The 7,749-nt window shown below is 38.7% G+C and overlaps 1 protein-coding gene across 1 annotated transcript in view; it reads right to left on the reverse strand.

Moving 5' to 3' along the window:
* Positions 1 to 7,749, reverse strand: part of CHSY3 (chondroitin sulfate synthase 3) — a 198,113-nt gene that overhangs the window by 129,028 nt on the left and 61,336 nt on the right. The gene's annotated exons all lie outside the window — the stretch shown is intronic.

Here is a 7,749-nt window from a genome sequence, read left to right on the forward strand (position 1 = left end):
CCCCCCCCCGGCCAGCTTTCCCCAGTTTATGTACTGAGCATGACGTCACATGGTATGGAATGTCCCTTTGGCCAGTTTGGCTGTGCCCCCTCCCAGCTTCTTGTGCACCTCCAGCCTTCTCAGTCGGTAGAGCATGGGAAACTAAAAAGTCCTTGGCTAGTGTAAGCATTACCTAGCAACAACTAAAACATCGGTGCGTTACCAACATTGTTCTCCTCCTAAATCCAAAACACAGCACTGCACCAGCTACTAGGAAGAAAATTGACGCTATCCCTGCCGAAACCAGGACAAAGATGTACACAGATAAATATTTCAAATCAATCACGAGCCCACAGAGAAGAAAATATACCCTTGCTGTACAGGCATACAATTTGCTAGGAATTACGTTAGCAGTAAAATACATCTATATCAGAGCACTAATTCTTACAGCCACCAATTACATCAAGATGCTCAGTTTAGACAATGCTGAGGCACCAAAAATACTCTATTTTTTCCCTACAAAATAAATTTATGCATAACCCTAACTTAACCAAAAAAAAAAAAAAAGAAAACTATTTCATTGCAATGAAATTCATTTTACTGAATTTCTAGTTAAGATTTTGTCCTTTTCCTCAGTCAGGGAGCAATTTTTTTTCAAGGTTTTATGAAGGCCTAAACATTAAATTTAGAAACTATTATAAAATTATTATTTCACAAGTGTCCCAAATACCCTGGAACTTCAAGACCTCGTAGAAAACTTATCTTTTAATTTTCCGTCTTCTTCACTTCTTCAAATACAACACAGCAGCTATACCTGATTCAAATAATTAAAAAACTGAAACAGTCTAAATTCATAAGAATTGAAACCAAACTTCTGTCCAGAATTTTTGTATTGCTCAGTTGCTGTAAAAAATTCAGCCCAAAAACTATAGCCACACACTCTTCCACAGAATATATAGCACATATTAACTCATCCAAGGGCCGTACCCCACTTTGCTGCTTCTCTTCTCTACTTTCCCAAGGGAGGTGAAACATGACATCTCTCTGTCCACAGTGATGGAGCAATCGCTTCTTGCCATCGACACACAGATTTGGTCCTGTTAGTTTCGGAACAGCTCCAAAGTAAGAGTTAAGCCCTGCAGGCTTCCAATAATTTAAGGGCAATGTTGTTATGTGCCACACTTTACATTACATATGCATATATTTATATAGTCATACTAGTATCAGTAAACTATAAAATAGATAACATTATATTTGATAGTGCATGACATAGGATTGTATCATATGGTACAATACATAAAATAACGAAAAATACAAAATATTGTACAATATATTCTCTACGTACACACTTTCCTAATGCAAATGTAAAACAAGGTAAAAGGACATGCCCTTGATCTAAATTTTAAGGCATCCAATCTAACAAAGGCTACTCTTAATTAAAGTTGGGTTGATAGTTATTACAATCCTCATACTGTTGCTCACACTAGTAAGTATGGTACACCCTATCACAGTACAACCAAATGCTGAAGCAGATGCTGACAACATTCTGAATTCTACAGTCCAGTGACATTACTTGAGAAAACAGAAAATGTAAGAACTGGCAGGATTCGGGGAAAAGCCAAATTCACAGCAACTAAGAATGAGCTCTCCTGTTCAACCTACACCTCCTTCAGAATTCAGTATTTTTACAGAAATAGGTAACTTTCTCTAGTAGCTCAAGCAAATCTCTAACTCATCTTGTTTTGGCCACAAATAAGGAATCTGAGCAGAGGGCTAGTTACCTGCTTGTTGGAAATCTTGTACAGCTTTCTGCCTTATCACATCAACAGCAACAAATTTAGCCATTCTTGTAAGTAGTTTTTCAATCAAAAAGGGCTAAGCTTCACACAACCTTCACAGTTTCCATTCTGTTCAGAATATCTGACTACTGTCCCAGACCTTAAAAGACAAGGCCTTTATTTGCTTATCTGTCTTCACAGGAACTTACTTTTATGGCAGTACAGTGCAGCACAATTTACTCCTTGCAGAAGCTTTTCTGGTTTACAAAACAGGGTCACATAATCCTGTCTCTGACACCTGCAGCCTGGTCAATAATTTAGACATCTGTGTATACTGGATGACTAGATGCCATGGCAATAGTACTATGAAGATTTTACATCATGCCATAGGTACCCACATATATTTTTTCCTTAACTTTGCCAACGATTTCTGTAGAGTTCGTTCTTGATTCTTTATAATAACACAAATTACTAAAGGAATAAGAATAAAATTAATGGTTCTTTAGCCTTTTCAGTGAAGAAGAGCAGCTGTAAAAATACATTTACCTTCCATTATTTTTCTGTAGAACAAAGCTTGTGCCACAAAGAGGTATACTACAAAAGAAGAACAAGGTCTCAAGTGCCAAACATCAATTGTTCAATATGAGAACACTCTGAAGTGCTGCATGTTTACAACAGTGACATGGTTCCCTTCAAATGCTTCTGCAGTAGGTCCATGGAGAAACTGTTTTTCCTCTCCCTGGAGGTTACACTGACCACTGAAGAGTCTGTGGAAGGTCACTAAAAAGGGCATCCTCACATAGCTTTTCTGAACTACTTTTCATGGGAAGTCTGCAGATACAAGGTTATCTTACTGGCTTCAAAAGCAACTCGATAAAACAAACACTTAAACATCCAAACAATTTAAAAGTAATTTGAACAAAAATGTTTGCATGAAACTAATATACGGAACAGAACAAAATTCCCTAGATTTGTTACATTAGAAAAAATAGAAAGAATAATCCTGGCTTAAGGGGAGAAAGCATGACTCTCTCTATCTCTGCTCTCAAATAGTAAATCAATGTATTACAGACTAAATTACATCTCCTGAAGGATACAAAAGGTATCAAATCTAATTCTGTAAATAATACTTTCCCATAAGAAGCACTATCATATACTTCACACTTTCCCCATTGTATGAAAGTATACACATATATATTTTTTTTCACACAGTGAATTAGAGAAACACAGAACTACAAATCAAGAAACTACCTATTTTATTTTTAAGTCTATTCAACCTCCGAAGTCCCTATGAGCTTTTATGAACAAGAAGAAATACATTAATCAATTTGGTTGAAAAGGTTGAACAATATTGTTCACAATTTTATGCTTCACTAAAAACCTTTTCTGGTCTTATCATTCATATTACATGTTACCTAGCTGCCACCTCTTTTCCCATCAACTTCTCTCTCCTTAAACACACCTTCAAAGCTGCAAATCTTTTTTTCTTCCTCTCCATACCTAGAGCTCAACTCATTTCAGGAGCCTGGTTTTGTACTTCTCGTTGTTCACAGGGCTGATAACTGACTCTTGACAGCACAGGATAACTTCTTGCAGAAGTAGAGTATGTGTCATTGTGTGGTAATTAAGGTAGATGGGTGCCTGTAGCAGTAGATCTCCCTCCAGTACCACAGAACTGCTATTGCCGACAGTGACATACTTGTGGTGAGGTATGAGAGACCAGAGCCCAACACCACCGTTGCATGAAAATGCACGTTATTCCCATTCTAAATACGTGGTATCATGGGAAACAGATAACAATATGGGTGCTTGGATGGAAAAAGAGATTGAGTACCATAAAATAATAAAGGTAACAGCAATAAAAAAGTTAGCACTTTTCAGGAAGTTTATGTTTATCCTGAAAAAGACATTCCTTATTTCCCATGTTTTAGGATTTTGACTCAAAAGAGGGCAAAGTAATGTTACCAAATGTTTTTCCCTTCCGAGTGCAACACATTTGGAATAAATATAGGCAACTTAGGTGATCAGCAGAGAAATATACTACAGAAAAATTCATTTTATGTTCAGTGAAGACCATAAAGGAGAGACTGAAACTTCTAGTTAATCATGTTTAATGGTATATTGTTTATACAATAAAGAATGGGGCTCCAAGAGGCAATTGTTACAGAGTCTAAGGAGAAAATACTGTTTGGCTGTGCTGACGGTACGTATTTAAAAGGACTAAACTCCAGGCAGTCAGTAAAAAGGCACTGAAGAAGACACTGATAGCCTGCAGTTTTAAACTTCACCTTCTGGAATAAATTACAGAACTGATGGATTAGCGCATCGGTTTCAGATGCAGAAGGTCCAATCCATGATATGCATTTTTTAGAGGAAGCAGAAATAGATCAGACTGTCAGTTCTTAACACTTCTGTTTCCAAAAACATTACATTGAACTGCAGCTTTAGAAAGTGACAGATGAGTTCACTGAGGAAAAAAAATGTAAAACTTGCTCAAGGAAAAAGAAACATACAAAGTGCTACTAAAACATGCCTCACTTTGGCCAATCTTAACAGAACAGAAAATGCTTGCAAGATGTGATACCCCCTTTCCAACATGATCCTACCGAGAAGAAACTTAGCAAGGTTCAGAGGCTACCAGAATCAGCAGCTTCTTGAGGATAAAAGGATTTGAGTGATGATGACTTCCATTCTTAAAAAACTGAACTTAAAAAACCTGTTCAAATATTATGGTTGTATTCGGAACAATAAAATTACACCTCAAGAACTTGTTACCAAGATTAAAACTTCCTGCTCCTTCTAATAAGTTAATAAAGTCTAATCTTGCCCTGGATCTAACATAGTTTTGGAGACAAATCATCATTATGCATTTCTGTGCAATTGCAACTGCACGCCCTGCAGCAAAACAGATTTGGGGGGATCCCTTGTCAGTAACTTGTCCATAAGAATTATCAGGACTGTTTTTAAATCAGATGTGAACACAATGAGTTTCATGCCTTCATTATAGATGGACCAGTATCATTACAGACATAACTGCTTGCAAATTGTAGTTTACTACAGCTTTCACTATTGCTGGCAACAAAGGGAAAAGAAGAAGAAATCTCAATTCCTTCTCCTCCTTGTCCTGAAACTGGCTGTGAAAGAAGGTGATAGGAGTTAAACACTAAACATCACAGAAATAAAGAATAAAAAATAGTTATCCTATTTTTTCTCAAAGGCTCAGGTTCTTACCCTATTTTACTATAAATCTACTTTTATATTGCGCCACCTCCAAACATAACAGGCTTTCTGTGGCTTAGAGCTCCACAGTTACAGTATGCTGTATGCTGCCCTCCAATAATTTACTGAAAGGCAAGTGATGCAGGCTACATTACTGCATGCAAACTCCACACTGCCATGCCTTCTGCACCTCTGTGATCTAAGCTAGTTCATGTAGCTCTTTATTATCCTGAAGTCTGCACTACAGAAAAACCCACATACCAATGTATTTGAATGGAACAGGAATGTCATTACCATAATGACAATGCACTGATCCAAATCCTCAGATGCTCAAAAAATAGCAATTGTACAACTGTGTCAGCAGGGAACTCCACTTCATATTTAACCTGCAGTAAGATTAAATAAGAGGATTACTTACTTATATTTAACAATGTTTTCTGTATTTTTCTGTTAAATCTTTTCCTTACTGATGAGTTATCCAAATAGGAATTAAGCCACTAATATTCAAGAAACAGTATTTCAAAATTATGAAACATTGTTAAAATTAAATTATTTTCTGATTGGCTAAAATAACCAGATTCTTTAAGCCAACTAGGGAGCATTCAAAGGAAATTAAAAAAGGAAAAAAAAAAACGAACAGAGAAATAACATGTAATAGTTACTATACTACTACCAATTAAAATGTGCAACATCTCTATCCTTATTAGTCTGGAAAATCAATAGAGACACCAGGTTCCCTTGATAGAATTTAAAGCAGGATAACTCTGAAGACACAAGGACTGCACATAACAATCACAGGGAAATCTGTAAAAGACCATTAAAGGGAAAGGAGGATGCCATTCTTGCAGCAGCAGAAGATGCTCACATCCCAGATGAATGAGAGCAGCTCAGATGTGTTTAAGATTCCTGAAAATACAACTGACAGAGTTTGCAAAATCCAAGTGTCCGTACCACATACACACAACGGAGTTGCAAAAGAAACTTCATGTATGCATGTAATGGAGTAAGTGTGAAGACTATTCAGATAACATCCTCCCACACTCCCAGTCCCAAAAGACGTCTGACCAAATTTTAGAGAGTCAAGTCAGGCACTCCAGGTGCTGGGCCAATCGTTGGGACAAAAGAGGAGGGAAAGGCAGCCAAAAGAGAGAAACTTAAAAAAGAATGAAAAAAAAAAATTGTATCTCTTGTTGCTCTTTAAGAAAAGACTACTCACCTACAGAATCATTTAATCCATGAGACAACTGAAAATGGAAACCCACTGACCAACTGGTGACATTAAGATGCTGGAAAGGTCTAGTTCCTTTCAAGAACCAGCAGTAGCTACATAATAAAAATAAATACATAAATACCCAGGGAATATTCACTTGTTCCCCACTCTAAGTACAACATGGTTAAAATTTAAAGGCTCATGAGGATAAAAACAACTGGTTAATTTCTACACATGGGAAGAGAACAGAAGAAACTGAGGTTAAGTTAGTATACTGACTGAAAGATATATTGCATTCTCCTGGACACTGGTGACCAGTGTTACACTAGAGATACCCATCATAGCTATAGAGAGGCCAGAAGAGGGCTGAAGTTCCCTGTTTAAAGAGTTCTGTATCTATGATTAAGGCACAGCAGGCTGGAGAAAGCAATGGACCTCTTTTTAACCTGATTCCCTCAAGAAAGACAATGCAAGAGAGAAAGGTATGGAGAGTCAGCAGGCTGAAAAAACGGGGAGAACAAGATTAGAGAGTTAAGTCTAGGAGGTGCAGACAACTCAGGCTGCCTTCCAGACAGCAAAGTCAAGAGTAAGACAGGAATTCACCTCTTCAGTACCTGATTTCAAGCACTGCCTAGGGACCTTGCAGAACACTAACCTTCTCATTACCTTCCAAACATGCAGACTACTGAGGTATAGTAAGCTGCCACTGCAGGGGATCGTTTGCAGCAAAGTCATTACAGTCACTCAAAATTCTCTTCCAAATAACACAATAGTGCATAAGAAAGAAAAAATACCTCCCCATAATCTAATCCAACCCTGTCCCAAAGGATGTGGGCACAAGTGACACAGCCAGGAGCAATGCAGACTACTGAGGTATAGTAAGCTGCCACTGCAGGGGATCGTTTGCAGCAAAGTCATTACAGTCACTCAAAATTCTCTTCCAAATAACACAATAGTGCATAAGAAAGAAAAAATACCTCCCCATAATCTAATCCAACCCTGTCCCAAAGGATGTGGGCACAAGTGACACAGCCAGGAGCAGTCTGGGGACTATCAAGAAGGACTACAGAGCCCTGGGAGCGGCAGTAAGGGACTCAGGAGTGCAGGTAGTTATTTCATCAATCCTGCCGGTCAAAAGGAAGGGGTTTGAAAGGGCCAGTTGAAACTGGCGAGTCAACAAATGGTTACGGGGCTGGTGCCACAGCCAGGGGTTCCGCTACTCAGACCATGGGACTCGCTTTGAGAAACCTGGTCTACTGGGGCCTGACGGGGTCCATCTGCCAGAGAAGGGGAAGAGCATCTTCGGTCATAGGCTTGCCAAGCTGGTGAAGAGGGCTTTAAACTAGACATGCCGGGGGAGGGGAACCTCAATCCATCCCACTCCTACCAGTTTGATGCCAGGGCCAGCAACAGATGCCCAGAGCCTGGAGAAGGAACACAGGTCAGCAGGAGAGCACCTGAAGAGCAGCACAAAGGAACTCCAGCCAGTAAGGCAGCTTCATTGGGGGCCCAACTTCAATGCCTCTATGCAAACGCACGTAGCATGGGGAATAAACAAGAGGA

This window comes from Aptenodytes forsteri, unplaced genomic scaffold (assembly GCF_000699145.1).
Source record: "Aptenodytes forsteri isolate BGI_AS27 unplaced genomic scaffold, ASM69914v1 Scaffold28, whole genome shotgun sequence".
Lineage (NCBI taxonomy): Eukaryota > Metazoa > Chordata > Aves > Sphenisciformes > Spheniscidae > Aptenodytes > Aptenodytes forsteri.